The 21124-nt window shown below is 38.1% G+C and overlaps 1 protein-coding gene across 2 annotated transcripts in view; it reads left to right on the top strand.

Annotated features, from left to right (window-relative positions):
* The window catches only part of LOC122804570 (cytochrome c oxidase assembly factor 8), a 350597-nt gene that overhangs the window by 91934 nt on the left and 237539 nt on the right, over positions 1 to 21124 (top strand). The window lies entirely within an intron of this gene.

Here is a 21124-nt window from a genome sequence, read left to right as displayed (position 1 = left end):
AGTAGTAGGTTGGATAATCCAGTTGCCCAACATTTTCATTCTGTACATGTTGGTTGTGACAACAGTTTCTTTTTTAGTATTTTGGCCAAGCCATACTCTACTTAGAGGGTGCATTATGTGCAGGTTTTACTGAAAATGAAAACAAAATTCATCATTAAATACAAATCCCTTTGTCCTAATGGATTAAATTTATAGTTAAATTTGAATTTGAGGAACAAGTTCATATATTATATTGTTCGGGATTTGTAGATTAGTTCTTCTAGGGTGGGCATTTTAAAATGTACTTTAAAATTTACTTTAAATGCATCTTAAATGTTTTTTATTTGATTTTTTTAGTTAATGTTTGGTGTGCATTTTATATGGGGATGCTTTGACACTTTAAATATTATGGCAATTCTGATGTTTTGATAATCCAATGGGTATAGTGGGGTTTTAAATTGAATTTGTGTTTGATTGAATGAGGTATTGAATAGTTGTGTTGGTTGGGGTACACAAAGAGGCTGTCAAATGCAATTGTTCTCTGGAAGACAAACAGCCGAGGTACAAGGAAACAGCAGTAAAAAGTCTTGACAGCTTTTGGTCGTGGTTCTGTTGTGTTTTATTATTTTTCGTTTGTTTTTTGGTTATGTAGTTATTTGTGTTATCAATAAGAAAGAAAGTTGGGGGGTGATGAAGATCATAAAACATCCTGATGGTGTACTGCACTTTACAGAGTCTCAAAAACAGCTAAAAATATATGTAGTTAATATGCATAAAATGGTTTAAAACAGCAAGCCCAGGGAGCAGCTAGTCAGGTTGAAATACAATGACAGAGTGTTTTTCACTGGTTGGAAGGTTCACAGGATAGAGTGATGATATTATTGGGCACTTTATTAAACCCATATGTTTCTCAGAAACAATCCTTTATTTGTGAAATTGATCAGTACTATCCAAGTTAAGATATCACCCAAGAATCTGATTATTTTTGGACCAGTCTAGATGTAGGTGCCTAATAGACCTGTATATGTCATTTAAATGGTATTGAAGCAGTCACCCATGCCTTAGGTGATGGTCCGCTTACAAGTTATATTATTGATTTGCTCCTCTTTTAACTCCTATTTGTTTCTTGTAGTTGTCATTTTTTCTGCAGCAGGCAGATGTGGCTATGTAGGTGTATTTTACTCCCAATTATACTAAGCTATTCCTTTTTTCTTTGAAGAAATCTGCATTATTTTGTGTTTTTTTTTATTTGCTGAAATGTACATTTATTTTTTCTGATCTTTAAGAACCAGGTCATATTTTTGGTTTAGCTATGATTTGATTTCTTATTTGTAAATGTAAGAACATGGTATTTGGTAGTTTTTAATAGCTTCTCTAATAATGTATTTAGTTTGACCTTTACAAAGAATGCACATTTGACTGAGATAAAATTTTTAAACATTTGTGAATGTGTAATAGGATTAAATATATTTTGTTATTATAGCAGATAACAATATAGCTATTAATAACACGTCGGCTGAGAATATACATCCCCTCAACATATTGCAGTCACTCCTCTGTAATGCCATTTTACCGTAACAGGAAAATAAAATAAGGTGATATTTAAATTTGTTTGACAATATAGCTATTAATAACATGTCTGCTGAAAATATGCATCCCCTCAACATATTGCAGTCACTCCTCTATAATGCTATTCACCATAACAGGAAAATAAAATAAGGTGATATTTAAATTTGTTTAACTTTGCGTCAAGTAAGGTAATGTGTGGTAGATTAAGTAATATATTTATAAAATTATTAATGTGGGATTGCAGTGTCATATATGTTGTTTATGGCTACTGTCCCTGTCGACAAGTTCTCTTGTACAAGTAAAACTGCTAGAAAAATACAACTTGTTTTCAAGAATATTTAATATAAGTTAACAGTGCTTTTGCTGTTTGGCAAGGTTGCTAATTATGTGAACCATATGTATAATGGAGATGCTTCTCTGCTACAATGCATGTTTTTGATACATTCTGATAAATTTGGGGGTCACATTGAAAATGAATTGTTTATAAAATTACACCTTATTTTAAAGTGTAATACATTTGTTCCTTTTCAATTGAATGCTGATATGGAGAGGTCATATTTGATTTAACAGTTTGGTTGAGGGATTTTTGTTTTGTCATTTTTAGTTGCTGTTATTGCACATGGTATTTGATGAATTAGCAGCTTAATTGAACACCATGATTTTATATAACGCATTACTGGTTTGTACTCTATAACATCTTGAATGTTCTTGGCCAAGACATCAGGCTGAATGTTACTGTTTCCACTTTATTAAAGCTGGTGATTGCAACCATGTAGCAATCACTTGCAATTTTGACTCTCTGGGTATTGAAATTGAGCATTTCTGAAGGAGCATAGTTTATATAGTTGTTGAAAACTAAGGGGCAGGAGTCACAAGCAGATGTGCAGTGGCACTGAAAATAATTGGTCACTAGCTGTAAGGTTAATCATTGGCCCAGATAACTTGGTAACATCAGGTTTACTAGATCTGTGGTTCTATGATTTCTGTCTGCTGGTTAACCTTTAGGCCTAAGGTGGATTGTGTTGTAGGTACTGCATTTTAAACAAGGCAAATAAAAGGAAGATGAAGCTTTCCATTAATAGTAGCCATTCTTCTTTGGCTATGATCTGACATTTAATAATACTAATACTAATATGTTAAGGTGGGTGATTAGAGGCAGATGGGAGCACACATTCAACCTGAAATGTAAATATCCCATACCTTGTAGTAAGACATGACTCTTAAAGAGTTCGTGGGATGGCTTCCAGCACACACAGAGATCTTTATTTTTTAATGTTCAGGTACAATTGAATGTAAGACAGGAATTCAACCAAATGTGCACATATTTAAAGATGAGATAAACTATTGCCAAATATCTTAGCTTAGCCATAGGTATTCTAAGCAGCATGCACTTTGCTTTGACTATGTAGAATTTAGGAATTTTGCCTCCAAACCTTGAAAAGGTGAAGACTTCCGAGATGGCTGCACACTGATCAACAGCTTAATTTCATTTCTCCCAGTATGAAAACAGAAACTGAGAAAAAGGAGCGCCATTGAAACTGTTATTTTGATAAAATTCAGTTACTGACTAGTAAGTTCACCATCTGGATGCTAGCAAGGGAGAAATTTGAAGAATCTGAAAGAAAATCTAATAGAAAACATTGACTGGGAGGGATTCTGCAGCTGTTCAACAAAAAAGCAGTTCAAGCTTCAGCTTTGGTTAAAGAGAGTTTCCAGTAATTTAGAGGGAAAATAAATCAAATGTACTCAGAGATGATTAACATTGAAGGACTGTATCAACTCAAATAAGAAAAAGGCTGGAAAAGTTAGAAGACACTTTAACTAGCTATTCAAATGAACTGATAACATTGCAAACAAAGTTTGAAATGAAGAAAAGGCTGGTTGAGTATGAGACTTCAAAACAAGAGCTTTAGTAGGGTTTGAAGACAGCTGAGAGAGAACCTGAGAATTTCTACAGTACTAAAGAAACGGGAAGGCACAGACTGTATTAATTACATAAAAGCAAAAATAAGCAATGGGACTCCTGTTCCACAGCAGGATTTGTTAATTGAATGGGCACATTGAGTGAGTATATGCTCCAAACCTGGCAATGGAAAAGCAGCCAATACCTAGATTTAGTAAAGATGCAATCATACCAGCAGAAAGAGTTGATCTGTACAAAACTGTGGCAGAAAGGAAAAGTAGTAAAAATTGGATACAGCAAAGTATTTTTGGAAAACGATTTTTCGCTGTACACCAGGCAGAAGAGAAGGAAATGTATCCCAGCAATCTAGGAATGTCAACAAGTAGGTTTGAGATTCAACTGATGTATCCATTTCTTTTCGTAGTATTTTTTGATGGAGGATCGAAGACGTGTTTGATGCAGAACAGGCTAAGAAGGAAATAAAGTTTATCCAGCAAACAGTGAGCCATCAAGCAGAAGGGGACTCAGAACAATAAAGCTCATAGAGGGACTTTGCAAATAAAAAACTTTTCTAGTGATCCAAAGTGAAGTGTCTGAGAGACAGAACAAAGCACAGAAATTGACTAGAAATATTAGGAGTGCATTGGACTTGAACTAGAGTCTAGTGTTGGGAGATGGAGATGATCAGACGTAGACCAGCAGCACTGAAATTAGTGAATAAGTGGAAGATTGTAAAGCATCGGTCATTTGTGAAGACATGGCTTTGCAAATACAAGTGGCTGAGAAAAGACTGGACTTTTGTTGACTTTGTTAAACTTGTAGCTGGAATGTAAAGCATATACCTTACATTATGTCTAAGGATTCAAAAGGGGGGAAAGAAGTAACTAAGTAAAATAATGTTTATTAGTATAAAACATTTCATGATAAAAACTGCATGTCATTGTAAAGCAGTTTTGTATAGTTGGGTATTCTAAATGGGGGGTGTCTTTCCAGTGACTGTATTTTTAAGAAGTTTGACAGTATAACAAGGGAAGAAACACTGAACAGAAGCTAGTATAATGCTGGGATCTTGGGCTGCTGGGTGTGGCCAGATTGTAACATTTTGCTGATTATAGTATGCATAGAATTAAAATGTTTGATCTAGACATCTACTTTACAGAAATAAACTATTTATTTGGCTTAAGCTATAAAGAATTGTTTGTGTGGTGTAGTGTAAGAAAATATGCTTGAGAATTTAGACAAAATGATGAAAGCCATGAAAAATGTTGAGCTTCTTGTATCTGCATAGATATTGGCCTGTTTTTCCATTAACAAATGTTTTCAGTAAGAGAGAAAGTCTGCTATTGAAGGAAGTTAGTCAGCAAAACTTTGTACATTCTCTTCTGAGTGAAATTTACAAAGAATTCTTTCATACATCTGCAATTTGGGAGCTGCTTTTTTCTCCTTGCTGACCACTTTTACATGGAGACAAGCTGTCGACAGGTACAAGCAATTTAATCTTGAGAGTTTGGGGAATTCTTTACTGAGGAAAATGTAAAATTTTAATGTATAGTGACGAGCAGTCCAGTGAAAAATAGTTTCAAATCATGGGACGTGAATAAGTGACAGTAGCCTCCCCAACCAATTTAATAGAACACTACATAATTTACTTTTATTTAAAGGTAGCCAGTGTTCTTTTTCTTGAGGCTAAAATGAATGCTTTGTGAAAGTATACAAGCGGTTCTTCACATCTGAGAAGGGAATAGAGAGGAACAGGCAATAATCTGTGTAAGTGGGAATGCAGGATGCAACATGTGCTTTAGTGTGGGTAACCCTAAGTTATGCCTGTGGGTGTAACTGTCAATTCGGGGCAGCTGCTGTTATCTGGAGGGCTAAATTTCATTTGTGGAAAATATACATAGTTTTGTGTGTTTGTTCTAAATTAATAGGGGATGGGGTGTTCTGAAAATGTATTTGGTTTTGTTTCAGGGCTTTCATTAAAGCAAAAAGTCTTAAGAAATGTGACAAGTTCAAATGAAGATGAGAAGAAACTGTATAAAAGATAATTGCATCAGATATTATTGTGTACATGCAAGGCAAAGGTTGGAAGTACACATTTAAAAATCTGTTGTGTATAATAAGTGGAATAGTGACTTTTTTTGTAATGGCTACGCTGTCCATAGTATTCCAGAATGTAGATGACCTTACAGGTATAGGCAAAAAGAAGAGAATGTAGAATTGTATTAAGAAATGCAGAGTTCAAATAGCAATGCTGTATTAGGCATGTGAGCGTGTGAATTTGATTAAATAAAGGATTTTGGAATAAATATTCAGCAGAATATTGGGGACAAAAGAAAGGGGGAGAGTAATACTGATTGCTAGAAAGGCTTCACTAGTGATAGAAGAGGGGAAAAACACAGTAATGGTTAATTTTGTAGTAGTATGATACTATTGGCAAGGTAGAAGAATTATGCTTACTTGTATTTATATTCCAGCAAATAATGCTGTTATGGAGCTTAAGAAATTTTTGAGAGAAATCAGCTTTTAGCAGTGAATAGTACTTATAGGTAGGGACTGGAACTTGATTTGCAAAAGCGAGTAAGTATCAGGCAAGCCAAGAAGGGAAAATATTTCAGAGGATAAATTTCTGAAGAACATTACGAAAATATTTGATATGGAGGACATGAATTCAGTTATAGAAACTTGGACAGAATTTATATATTATTCCAAAAGGTACGGTAACTGGGCTAGACATAGGAACATGTACATTTAATTGAAAGCTTTGACGCACACAACTATTTCAGATCATGCACCAATAAAAACATGATAAAAATGTAGGCTAGTGCAGTAAAAGTGAGCAACGGGCATTTTTCCCAACTACCTGTTAAAAAGAGAAATGTAAAGAATGTATAGTAGAAATGTATAGTGGAAATTATTTGAGAGGTATTGGGGAAGATAGAAATTTCAGAAAAAATAGCTAGGGTACAAGTAAGTATAGGAGACTAAGGGGAATAGGCATAAGGCATATGTTTATTATTCTCCACAATTTTTCTTCTAGTTGATAAAGTGTTGAAAGAATTTATCTGGGGGCAGAGGACAAATGTTAAATGGGCAGGTTATCATCGCAGTACAGCATGATGGTTTAGGATGACCTAATTTGAAGGGATATTTTAGAGCTACTCATATAAGGCTTATATGTATAACACAAGCAGATGTTTATGGTGAAGAAGGTTATGATGGAAAGTTATGATGATGAAGCTGGGGAGGGGTTAAGAAACAAGGAGAGAGAGTATGAGATTCTGAATGCTGATCCTTGAGGAGAATAATCAACATACAGAACATTGTATACATACATTTGCAGAAAATATTCTACAAACTTAGCCAACACGTGAATGGAGAAAGGAGATTTTGTCAATAGGGATGACTGCAAGTAGGGGTGCAGAAAATAGTCAAGAAGGGGCTAGAATTCACTGGAGAAAATTGTCAAAAGAAGCAATCTATTTTAAGTAAATAACTAGAGAGGGAAAGGTAACAGAGTGGGTTCAGGCCAATAAGACATTTGGACTGCAGGTTTGAAACTGCCTTCCCTATCAGGGATTGATATCAAAGTATAGGCAAAGTGAAAGGGATAGGAAAGTCCTAAGTGAAAGAGCTGCTCTGGTATAGTTTTAGTAGAATCTAGAACTGCAGCCGCTATTAAAAGGGGTATAATTAGGAGGGCATATATAATATTGTGTGAGCAATCAAAGGAGGTTAGAAAAGATTGGGAAGAGAGAATGGGAAAGCAATTTACAGGGCAACAATGGAAGGACATATATATGGCCCTAAGTATGCACCAAAGCCCAGAATGTTTAGGATTTGTGATTTGCAGTGTTTGCATAGGTAGTTTTATACCCCAGGCAGACTTCAAAGAATTTTTTCTCTGGTAGACACCAAATGTTGGAGGTGTAATGGGGGAAGAATGAGGTAACTGTAAACATTTTGGGGGAGTATAATGAGCTGGCAGATTTAAAAAAAATATTTCCTGCAAAATACTGCATCAGAAATACTGCCGGAGGGGCAAATTGCTGTAACTAAGCAAATGATTCTTTTCAACTGGGACATAGGATCCAAATTGCCTAGACATAGTAAGGCCTTATTAAATTCAATTCTGTTGGTATCCATTTTCTACTAATTGCATTTTTTGGTAATCAAAATCTAAACCAACTGTTTTTGATTTTTGAAAGTATTGGATATTGTAGAAGAGATAAAAGAACCCAAGTGGGATCTTTGTAGAAGGGAAAGAAAAAAATATGTATAAATAAATGGAATCTGTGGGAACAGTTCATGCAGAATAATGTTCAGATGGGAGTGAGGTTTAAGGGAAGGCAGAAAATGAGTGATTTATTTTAATATTAGACTGAAAGGCAGTTATAAAGAATGTGTAATTTTGTGTAAATGGAGAAAACGGAATATGTTTTCTTTTTTTATTAATGTATGTGTGCTCATGTCAAGTAATATTTTAACAAGTGTTGCAAGATTTTTTTTTTTAAATAACTTTATTATGAGAGCTGTTATTGTAAATTGTTTTTGATGTCAGCTGGTCAAGTTGATGGATGCCAGACCACCAAGCTTTCAGCATATTTCAAGGTGTGCATGCCTGGTTTGTGAAACTCTAGTGAATATTTTGCAGTGAGTTTGTTATTTTTTTACTGTTTACATTTTGTGTTTGTCCATTGGATAGTTCTCAACTCTGGAGAGGCCCACAAAAAAGGTCTGTCCAAGAAAAGTAAAAATAGTTTAGTTAACCATATTGAAAGATACAGGTGTCCTCAAAATGGTAGCTCATAGGTTGGTACTGGGTTATCTGCCCGAAGGCATATTATTAGCCCAGCCACGTTGTGCGGTATTCACCACCCCTTTAGTAGTTCCCTAGACCCTTGTACTAGCAGCTAGTACCCTTGGCCTCTATCTAGTAGTGCTGTTGGTGTGATCCCCGGTGTGAACTTTCTGTTACCCATCCACTCATCAAGGTTCCTCTTGAAGAGTGATATTGAGGGGCTCTGTCTTATGTAGATCGGGACCCTGTTCCATAGTAAGGGAAGTCTCTGCGAAGGGAATCTATCCCTCCAGCATGTCCTATTCATTGTTGTGTTGAGGTTTATATCCCTAGAGCGTGTAGCTCGAGTAGATTTGGTTTTGCTACGATGGAGCATGTTCAACAATTCTGGGTTGGACATGGCTCTGTACGTTAGACAGAGATCGCCTCTGAGAAAGCGGTATGCAACAGAGAACAGTCTTAGCTTTTTCAATCGTGCTGCATAGGGCAACTGTGAGGCCAGTAATCCTCTTGGTTAGGTACCTTTCTGGTCTCTCCAGCTGCTGGAGATGTCTAGCCAGGTACATTCCAATTGGTGCATTGTACTTAATAATGGGTCTGATGAGGGAAGAGTAGAGGGGCACCATTACATCCTTAGATCTTGATACGAACCCTTTCGTGATCAGATGGGTCACATAGAAGGATTTTCTAACCACTTTGGCAACATGGGTATCAAAGGAAAGCTGACTATCTATTTGGGTCCCTAGATCCCTTTTTCTTCTTCAGATTTCAGGGGATTACCTCCTATGTTGTAGTTTGCGGGTACTCTGTTTTTTCCAAAAGGGATTACTATGCATTTTTTTGCATTTAGCTTGAGACCATGGCTTTGACTCCATGCATCAGTCTCATTTAGGCCCTTCTGGAGGATCTCCATGTTGGCCGGAGACTCTTATTATAGCACCCAGTTTGCAGTCATCCGCAAACTTAGTCAACCACAGCCCTTCCGTGCTTGCCTGTACTTCTGAGAAGTATATGCCAAACAGGAGGGGCCCCACGACAGAGCCCTGAGGCACACCACTCATTACTGGTCTGGATTTGGACATAGATCCCGCTACTCTTACTTTATGGGATCTGTCTGAGAGCCAGTTTGCGATCCATCTTGTGACATAAGGGTTTATGCCCAGACTGGTGAGCTTATCAATAATACCTGAATGGGGAATGGTGTCAAATGCTTTAGCAAGGTCAAGGTAAGCCGTGTGTACCTCCTTTCCCTTATCTATAGCCTGAGTAACTGTCTCAAAGAAATCCACCAGGTTCAAAAGGCATGATCTGCCCTTGACGAAGCCGAACTGTGTGGGGTCCAGCAACTGGAGGTTCCCAATCTCTCCATTTATGAGTTCCATAATGATTCATTCCATAGCCTTACAGATCAGACTGGTCAGGCTTATTGGTCGGTAGTTCCCAGGGTCAGTTGTGGCCCCACCCATGTGTAGCGGGACCACCATTGCCATGCGCCATTCTGTGGGCACATATCCTGTGGAGAGGCTGAGACTGAACAGGGTATTAAGATGCGGGGTTATTTCCTTTTGGAGCTCGCGTATGACACAGCCTGGGACACCATCTGGTCCCATGGAGGCAGTGTTTTTAGCTTTAGATAGAGCCTTGTTAACCAACGTATCAGTAATAATTGGACTTACACAATCCCCTAGAATAGTAATAGGCCCTGTAGGTGGTGGTGGTGGGGGGGTGGAGATTTGCACTAAACCTGTCAGCCTAGATGTTGGCAATGTCAGAAGGGTCAGTGTATTTTGTTCCATTTTGTACTAGCTCAGAACAGACCTAAGCGTTGCCATTTAGGTTTTTGACGTAGCCATAGAAGGCCTTATGGTTATCCTTGGCAACTTTCTTTTCAAAATTAGCTTTAGTTGACTTGATGAGGGCCCTCAATTTCTGACTAATGCTGATCAGGGATGATTTTTCTACTTGAGATTTGGCCTTTTTTTGTACAAGTCTCCTCCTTTTATTGTAAAGTTTGCTTATGGCCAGGGTCCACCAGACTGATTTCTTCTTGCTTGAGGAAGGAGTCTTGGTTTTATTTTCATGTTCCAATTTTTTTCTTAATGCCTGTTGGTATGCAGTCTCTGTTTTTCTAATTCTACACTGACAGTTCGTGAGGAGTATATTTCTGCGATAGTATTGCTGAATTTGTTTAGCCACTGTCAGCTCACAAACTGTAGTAAGACATGGCTTCAGTTCTCATTAAAGTCATTGGACATAATACCATGGAGGCTAGGATGGCAGTTGGGAAGAGTGTGTTCCTATTCTGTGTCATTTAATAAACTCCTTCTGTCTTCAAGTATTAGAAAACAGAGTTTGGAGATTTTTAGCCCATGTTTCAAGCTCCATTCCTCCACAAAACTGTGAGAGCAAACTGGTTTCCCGGCAGAAGGAAAACACTTTTCATCACTTTTCTTACTTTCAAACTTCTGCATCTCAAATAATGTCTTTCAATTGCAACATGTTTGACTTCATTGTATCCTGTCATAAGTTGCACTGTGTGGTTAATGGGGCAGTTAACCTTTAGTGTCCTGTTTCACATCTTAAACTGGCAGACCCTGCATATTTTCCATTGGCCTGTTTGTGTCTGATCTTGTCCCACCTGAGCTGAAGAATATTGCCAAGCTAGCATATTTCAGGAATCTGAAATTTGAGGAATAGGGACATCTTTTGGTAAGTTAGGTAGGCAGCTATTGCCACTTCATCTTTGATTTATGAATTTACTGTTGCTTTGCTTCTACCCTTCATATGGTCATTTACACTGTAATATGTGTGCAGTTGTGTCTTAGTTATTCAAATGTGTACCGTGTTCTATTGGAAGGTTTGATGTATCCCACTTGAGTCTTACCCTCTTCCCTTCCCGGATAAAATCCTTAAACTCTTTAATAATTGCAACAACAACTCCTCTGGTTGATAAAAAAAAATATACCTGACCTGTGTATAAAACTTAAGGGACTAAAAATACTTTACTGCTCTTATCTTGCTATCCATATCCATAAAACAGAGCTTCCAAATTCTCAGTTTTTTATTATCTTTTGTTTAATCTCTTATCCTTAGCTGCCATAACAGAATCCTTTTTAATCCATACTCCTTAAGTATTTCATTTTATCTTGTCTATTGCTGTCCCAATTCATGTGTGGGTACATAGTTTGCATTTACTGCCTTTGCTTTATCTTCATTCATTTTGTATCTTGAAAAGACCCAAAACTGTATCGGAATGTTCCACAATACTGAAATGTTCTTTTCTGGTTTTATCCAATGTAAAATATCATCTGCAAATGAAGCCATCTTTTCTTGAATACCATACCAATTATATTCTTGAATTTCTGATTTTGTTTGCCATTGCCTCTAAATATAAAGCGAATAAAGGGGGAAAAGGACACCCCTGCCTAATTCCTCTACTCAAACAGAACTCATCAGAGAGGAACACCCTCAATGGTAATTTTCATCTCAGATTCCTGTTGTATACTCCTAATCAGACTTATAATTTTGTCATGGAATGCAAACGCTTCCATTGCCCTACTCATAAAATTCCAGCTTACTCTATTGAATACTTTTGCTGCATCAAGACTCCCCAGCAACAGTGGTATTTTCTGACATTCTGCTTCCCTCTGGATCATTACTGTTCTAGTTATGTAGTCAAATGTTTGCTTCCTCCACAAAACTACATTGATTCATATCTATCAATTTTAGAATCATCTTTCCCATTCTTTTAGCCATTATAGACATAAACACTTTATAATCATGGTTAGAATTGAAACTGGCCTATATGAAGCTAGATCTGATGGGTCTTTACCCTCTTTAGGTATTACAGCCACCAGCACTTTCTTCCAGATTGTTAGTGCTTCTCCTCCTCCTTTTAAAATACTGTTAAACAAAACCATCCAGATCTCTATCACTTCCTTCCCTCCTAGCTATCAAACTTCCTCAGGAATACCATTTATTACAGAGGAATTTCCTGTGGTTTGTTTATACATCACCATTTTCTCAGCTGCTACTATCCTTTTAGTAATTGATCCTAATTTACCTGTAACCTTGGCGTATTTGATTCTTCCATAAACATTTCCATTTGTACTTTTTTCTTGACTTCCACATTTCTCTTTTATATATACAGATATTCATAAAAATTCTGAAATATATATAATACCGCTGCAGGATCTCTGGCTATTTACATTGTTATAGGTCCCTAAGCTTGGCAACAACCATTTCTACTTTCTTTTGTCTGAGCTATTCTGCTAATAGTTTTTGTCCTCTTGAGTTACCAAAAAACAGTTGTTTAAGAGCAGTCTTTCTAAAGTAATGCATACCATTGAGGTAGTCCCTTATTTTCTCTTTAATATTTTGCAATTGCTAATCATCTTGTTCTGTGAGATTCCTCCTATTCTGCAGTACTTTAACCTTTGTCAGTCCCTCTAAATAATTCTTGTTACTTCATAACCATATCTATTTTTATTTTATTTCCACCCTATTTTTAACCTCCACTTTAATTTTATCCCTCTCCCTAGCTGTATTTTCAGATGAACTTTGTTTTCCCTGATAACTCCCTAATTTTCCACTACCCATTCCTTAAATGCCTCTCTTTTTAACAGGTAGGTGGGGAAGCAGCAGTGTCTTATTTTTATTTCATTACCCTGCATTTTTATTTTCGTTATTTTTGGAGCTTGATGTAAAACAGTTCTTGGATGCATATCCAAGCTTTCAGTTAAATGCACACGTTCCTATGAAATATAATTTTAAATCTATCCTAGCCCAGTTTTTTGTACCTTGGGGTATAGTGTGTACATTCTTAATTAACTCCTACTGAATTAACATCACCCATGCCAAATATCTTTGTATCTTTCTTCAGAAATCTACCCTCTTTTGGTATATTTTCCCATCTAGGCTACCCAGATACTTCCTGTTACAAATCAAATTCCCATCCTCATCTGGAAGTAATATTCCCTGATTAAATTTGATTATTTCTACTAAAATTTTCTTCAGCTCCAGTGTAGCAGTTTTAGGTGGAATATAAATACATGCAGCATAATCCTCTTCCCTTTCCAGTAGCCCCGAAGTACTACACATTTACCAATATTATTTTTTTCCCTCTTCTGTCACTATTGGAGCCTCTCTCATTATTAGTGTAAGTACTCCCCTTCTTTTTTCCATATATTCTGCTGAATAACCTATCAAGTTTGCATGCTCATTTCTTTGCAAATGTGCATCCTGTAGCATAGCTATTTGCACTCTGCATTTTTAGTATATTTCACTATTCTTTCTTTTTCGTATATATCCGAGACCATTCGCATTTAAAGATAATAAGGAAAGTGTTGTCGTTATGATAACCAGTAGGAATAATGATTTCTTATGTATAATTTTTTTATAGTGTCTAGTTTCGGCTTTTGTGTTACAGACACACACTAATGTTTGGCAGGTTGATCATTTATACATTTGTTTTTTGCCGTATCCATTTCAACCTACATCACATCTTGCAAATCTTTGTTTAAATGAAAACCCTCAAAAACACACACTCCAGAACTCCCCCAGAACCTGTTAATTTTTGAAGATGTACATTGTTTTTTGTGTTACTATTAAATTAAGTTTAATCATCCTAATAGGAGCAATTGTCCCAGATTAACAACCACACTCACAGGCTTGAATTAACCAATAATGAAATTTTCCCATGGTAAGACACACGATACAGCCTGTGCTTTTACTTCTGTCAGTTTTTATCTTTTCCTCTTCCACATGTAGAAAACAACTTGAATGCTTTTGGAAAACATTATCTCCTAGCCATTGAACAAATTATTTTTATTGTCCCCTTATCAGATTGGCTCCATAGAAACTTGAGAGCCAGATGCACAATTGCCTTCCACTGCAGTATTGAAATGTGAACATTTATTTTGCTAGAGGACAATGTTTCATTATATTTAGTGTTCTTTTATTTATTTGCGTCCCCTTAAAACTTATTAGATCAAGCCAAGGGCCTTAATCCTATCATTCCCATATGCAAAAATAAAAAAAAGCATATAAGTGTTTCTTATTTATGTTCTTTTGCCCAGCCTTTCTTTTCTTTTTACTCTACAGTGCCTGCATTTCTTAAAACTGATCAAGACAAAAAAAGAAGGAAGGAAACAATAGGGGGTACCTGTTTACTTTAGTATCCTTATTATACACACAATAACTGAAAAGCTTTACTTTATACCATGAGTATATGTCACGCAGTATAAAAATACTGTTAAGAACAAAATTTTGTTTTACTTGCACTTAACTCTTTCCTTCCTCTTCCCCTCTAAATGTTCTTCCAAACATTGATGACATGAAATAGATCACATGCTTTGGAGTCCCCTACAAGTTTATCAAAATCAAAAACTCCGACGTTTTCAGTTTTTTTGTTCCTTAATGTGTTATAACTGTAATTAATTCTTTGTAATCTCACATTTATTAATCAGTTTCTGAGTTGCTGATTTTCTTCCTGTTGATCTTCATCTCCCAGATACAATCTCTGGTTCATTTCCAGCATACCCCTGGTACTTCTAATCAATTTATGTTCTTTTTTTCTGTCTCGAGTATTTTCCTTTGGAACATTGTAAAAGGTTTCACTGGCATAGTCTGTCTATGGGCTTTATTATCAGAAGAATAATAAGCAGAACCCCCTTTTTTGATAGCTCACTAATAGTTGGACAAACTTTTATATTTCCTCCTTAACATGTTATGCATTAACAAATGATTTTGACCCACCAGGAAAAAATATTCTGAAAATAGCTGGATACGGCAGCTTGAATCTCCCTCCTGTTTCTCCACATTCTCTGATTGCTGGAATACATTTGTTTGTCTTCTGCCTGGTGTACAGTGAGTAACCTAACCATTTTCCACAAACACTCTGCTGGTGCTTTGTCCTTCTAACAGTCTTGTCAGAATCCACTTTCTGGTCATAGGATTGCATCTTTATTATTAAAAGTCTAGGTTGCTCTCTTGTGGCCAGGTTTGAAGCATACACACAGCTCCTGCTGTGGAATACCAGTCCAGTTGCTTATTTCTGCTGTCATAAAATTAATTTAGCCTGTTCATTCCAGTTTTTCTGGTACAGCAGAAATTCTTTGGTTTTCCTAACATTTTCTGTTATCTATTTCTACCATTTTTTTAAATATAATTTCTTGAGCAGTCTCATACTCTGTCATCCTTTTCTTCATTTCAACATCTGGGTAGGGTGACTGCGGTGGTGCAGCGGTTAGCATTGTCACCTCACAGCAAGAGGTTCTCCAGTTTGATTCTTGGCTGGGGTGCCTTCTGTGCAGAGTCTGCATGTCCACCGTGTGGTCACGTGGGTTTCCTCACATATTCCAAAGACATGCAATAGGTTGGACACTCTAAATTGGCCATAGGTGTGTGTGTGTGTGTGTGTGTGTGTGTGTGTGTGTGTGTGTGTGTGTGTGTGTGTGTGTGTGTGTGTGATACGAATGAATTACCGTGGCAGGGCTAGCCACCTGGCGGTGTAATCCTTGGCTCAAGATGATTGTCACTGCTGAAGTGACACTCCAACCCCATGTGCAGCAAGGGAAAAGGGGTTGAGGATGGATGGTTAGCTCATCTGAGGATTTGTTTAAAGCTTCTTACCTTTTTTACAACCTTTTGTTATTTCAGTTGATGGTACTCCTTTAGTGCTTCGTTTAATCAGCTCTGAGCAGGTTTGCCTTATCTTTTTCCTCTAGATTACTGGACTTAATGTTTTGCATCAGAACTGGAGCTTGAACTGCTTTTTGCTGAACAGCTGCAGGATTCTTCCCAGCCAGTACTTTCTCCTCACCTTTTGTAATTGATTTTCTTTCAGTTGTCTAAATTTCTTTTTTGCTGACATCCAGGCAGTGCACTTAATAGCCAGTTACTGAAATTTTATCCAGAAAGGCAATTAACTGGCTCTCTTTTCTGAGTTTCTGTTTTCACACTAGAAGAGCTAAAATTAAGCTGTTACTCAGTATACGGCCATCTTGAAAGTCTCAGTCAAGTACATTCTTGAGTTTCCAAATATATCTATACTGTAAATATTTTTCCACTAAAACTATTGCTTGGTTTGAACAGCAGCACTGTGCATGTATGTATTTATGCAATAGATACCTATGCTTACCATTTCTGTTTTACTGTATACCTGGTTCTTTGCTGAAACCTGAATCAGTCCACCTGTCTGGGCAGCAAGGTTATAAATAACAGTACGGCAACAAGCATTTGGCATTCAGGACCAGAGGGAGATATCCTGTTGAGACTGGGGTGACTGGCTTATTTTTCAGACAGTTGGTTAGGTGTCTTGTGTTGCTCATAAATTGATATTTTAGAGCCATGGTCTAGCTATTTAATTTGCTGCTGTTTTTAGAAACTAATTGCCTAGACCATCTGCTGCTTTAAAGAGGAAGTTGCAGTTTCCAGACTTTCTAGTGACTGCTTAAAGTAATGCGGAGGAATCCCATGGACATATTATTGCATCTGTGTGAGTGACAACTGCAGAGAGTGAGGTGATCTGTTTGTGGAATCAAGAACAGCTGCTCTGCAGCTGTATAACAACCAGTTTATGGTTGCAAATGGAACCAGGTGGCCTGTTAAGTAGAAATTTCAGTTAAATTTCTTTCTTGACCATAAAGCTATTAATTTCTTACCAGATACAGTAGTTGTTTTCATGTGAGACTGTTAAGTTCATACCCTTGAATGTTATTTATATAGACATTTTATATGCCAACAAATGTATTTGTTTTAAAACATTCCTGTGCATTTTCTACTTTGCTAGCCCACGTTCTATAACTTTAATTGCATGAGCACAGCAGTATTCAGGGTCTGAATGTATACATCGTGGTGGTTTGCAGCAAGTGGAAGCAGTTTGTTATTTAGGGCTGTTCGTGCTCATTCAGGAATGCTATAGGCAACTCCACACCTTTCGGCCCCAGAATTTGGACCGAAGCTCCAAAGGCAGTGGTGTTTCCATATTCATAAAGGATGTGCACACCTCTAGACTGGTAGCTCAACATAATGCATCAGAGATACTTCAGGTGCAGCTAACATTGGGTAAGAGAGTGATTCAGGTTGTAGCCTGCTATAGGTCCCCAACCATGTCCCAAGACTTGCAATCCATGTTCCTAAGCACCCTGGAGAATATTAGAGACCAACCTAACACTCTCTTACTAGGCGGGTCTATATTATAAGCACGAGCATTTACTTACCCAAACTCCTAAACGTCAACACATCTTCATCGAACCACGAAAACATTGATCGTCCAGAAGCGAAATCGGAAATGTTGAATTGTCATGGTTGGCCCTTCTGTGGTATAGCTCCGTAAGGTAAGTGTGCGATAGTTACGGACCTTGGGGTTAGGGTGCGGGTTAAGTTAAGTGCATACATGGTGGTATATGCAAGATTTAGTGTAGGGTTAGAAGTAGGGTTTAGTTTAGGGTTAGAAGTAGGGTTTAGTTTAGGGTTAGAAGCAGGGTTTTGGTTAGTGTATGTATGTGGTTTATTCAGTTTGTGTAGGTAGTATGTAGCGGGCGTTGGGGTGGGACAGTTCGACTTGTTGAATTTCATGGTTTTGGGCGTTCAGTGTATTTGCGGTTCGTGGAATATGTGTCGACGTTTAGGTATTCGAGTAAGTAAATGTTCGTGTTTATAATATAGACCCTGCTAGGCAACTTCAACTACCCCTCCATTAACTGGGTAAACTAATTATGTACCAATACACTTGCCCAACGTTTCCTGGAGTTCATTAATTCCAGTGCCCCGGGCCAGCTTGTTCTTACCCCCACTAGAGGTAGCAACATCCTTGACCTGGCCATTGCTAACATGGGCGACCACTGCTCTACACCAATAGTCAGCTCCTCCCTGGTTAAATCCCTCCACAAACTAATCACCTTGGAAATCCACACCCCCCCCCCCCAACAAAAGTAACCACCATGAAAAACTTCTCCAAAGCTACTTTGGACTCCTAAAAAAAACGAGATGGCTAACTTCACGGCACCCATGTGTTGCATGACCACAGAATCATACACCAGTGCACTGTACGAACATGTACACAAATGCATGGATCTCGCCATACCCAATAGAACCAAGACTCTCTCCTCCAAAAAAAAGGAAGCCAGTCTGGTGGTCCCCTGCCATAAACAAACTCTACAACTGAAGGAGGAAACTGATACGGAATAAGGTGAAATCCCAAGACTGGAAAAACTCCCTTATCAGCCTCAACAAAAAGTTGAGATCCCTCATCAAATCCTCCTAAAGCTAGCTATGAAAACAGAATTGCAGCAGATAGTAAAGACAACAACAAGGCCTTCTATAGTTACATAAAGAATCTCCATGGCAATACCCAGATTTGCTCTGAGCTACTGCACAATGGTACCTTCTATACCAAGCTAACAGATATTGCCAGCATACTGGCTGACAGATTCAGTGTCAACTTTACCCTTCTCCCCCCACCCAAAAGGACCAATCACAATACCAGTAGATTGCCAGGCACCCAGTATTACTGCTGCACAGGTTAAAACAATACTGTCCAAGGCCAAAAGTACAACTTCTATGGGACCTGATAATATTACTGGCTGTATTCTACATGAACTACTGAGTGAACTGACACCTCACCTGTGTGCCCTGTTCAATCACAACCTCACCTCAGGCTGTGTCCCTACCGAATGGCGCACTGCTATAGTTGTCCCTCTGCACAAAGGAGGAGTGAGTACAGACCCTGGGAACTATCTAACATTAACCTAATGAGTCTGGTATGCAAAGCTATGGAACACATAATCATGGACCTAATAAACAAGGATATAGGGAATCTCCAAACTTTGGATCCCACACAGTTTAGTTTTGTGAAGGGTAGATCATGCCTGCTCAATTTGGTTGACTTCTTTGAGCCAGTCATTAGAACTGCGGATGAAGGCAAGGTGGTTCATATAGCCTACCTTGCTCTGGCCAAGGCTTTTGATCCTATTCCCCATTCAGGAATCATACAAAAACTCATTAAGCTTGGCATCAACCCCTATATCACTAGGTGGGTTGCAAACTGGCTCATAGAACCCAAAGTGTGAAAGTAGCTGACTCCAAGTCAGACTGCTGACTAGGCTCAAGTGGAGTCCCACATGGTTTGGTCCTGGGTCCTCTCCTGTTTGGTATCTACTTTTCTGAACTCCAGGCCAACACAAAGGGACTCTTGCTGACAAAGTTCGCAGACAATTGCAAGTTGGGAGCTATTATTAACTCCCCAAATGATGTTGACATCCTACAGAATGTCTTCACTGAGACCAACGACTGGTGTCAGAACCATGTCCTTAAGCTCAATGCCAAAAAATGTGTCGTTATCCCCTTTGGGAAAAACCCGGTTCCCATGAATTACCATATTGATGGTAGTCCACTGAACACAGAAGGCATTATAAGAGATCTGGGAACAGCAATCTCTCTTTTGATCACCACATTGCCACTGTGGTCAGAAAGTCCTTCTATGTGGCACATCTCATTACTAAGGGTTTTGCATCCAGGAAGAGAGAAGTCATTGTCTGCCTCTACTCTTCCCTCATTAGTCCATTCATCGAGTACAGTGCCCCATTTGGCATGTACCTCACTAGACAACTGCAACAACTGGAGAGGCCACAAAAGTACCGCACAAAGAGGATCCTAGGTCTTAAACACTTATCCTATACAGATAGACTCAAAAAGCTCCAAATATTCTCTGCATCGTATCGCTTACTTAGAGGCGATCTCTGCTTGACTTACAAAGCCATGTCTGACCCAGCTGTGTTAGAAATTCTACATCTAAAGAAATCCCAATCCCTCTGCACCACATACTCCAGAGACCTCAACCTCATTACCACAATTAACAGAACATGCTGGAGAGACAAGTTCATAACCCAGAGACTGCCCATGCTATGGAACAGACTTCCCATACATGTCAAGCAGAGCACCTCACTGATGCTCTTCAAGAGAAATCTTGATGAGTGGATGGGTAACAGAAAATTCACCCCGGGGATAACTCCAGTGGCTCTACTTGACAGAGACCCTGGGAGCTAAGGTCGGGTGGCACTATGCCGGGGTAATCCTATGGCTAGGCTTGTAAAGGCCCCAGGGCCATTAGCCCAGTACACACCTATGAACCTATTTAAGTCTTTTGCATGAACCATGTAAAAAGTATTAAGTAGTCACTTATGAAGGAAAATTCATTGGAAAGAAGTGAGATTTTTTTATTTGGCATATTTGTAAGTATCTTGTTAAGTACTGAACAATTTTTTGTAACATGGTTTGGCCTGGTTTGATCAGTTGTTAACATTGGGTAGATACTGGCAAAATTAGCGGGGGGGTCTTAGCCCTGATTTCTAAGAGTATCTGGTCAGTCGTCGGTGTTGGATTTGAATTATTTCGTATATAGGCTAAGAAGAAAAGTTGGGTGCATATTAGTGTAACTATGAATTTGGTGCACCAGTGACGGTGTGAGTAGCCATTTTGAACCTTTGTTGCCCACTAGGGACTAAATGAAGAGTAACTTAGAGGTATTCCTGTCCATTGATTATAAGTAGTGAAGACTCTTCAGCATGGAGGTGTTTCAGTATAATGATTGTAAATGATGAAGAGTAGCATGGAGGTGCTCCAGTCCAGTGACTGGAAATGATGAAGAGTAGCATAGAGGTGTTCCAGTTTGTAAATTATGAATTGTAATATAGAGATGTTCCAGTCCAGTGATTTGTAAATGATGAAGATTAGTATATAGGTATTCTAGTCCAGAGATTCCAATATTGTGAGGATAAATGATAGAGTAGCATAGAGGTTTTCCAGTCTAGTGATTGTATAAAATAATGGAGTGGCTTTACTGGAAAGGCTCACACAGACTCTGCCACAGCTTA

This window comes from Protopterus annectens, chromosome 6.part0, assembly GCF_019279795.1.
Source record: "Protopterus annectens isolate FY-2018-M chromosome 6.part0, PAN1.0, whole genome shotgun sequence".
NCBI classification, from domain to species: Eukaryota; Metazoa; Chordata; order Ceratodontiformes; family Protopteridae; genus Protopterus; species Protopterus annectens.
This window is presented reverse-complemented; position numbering and strand designations above follow the sequence as displayed.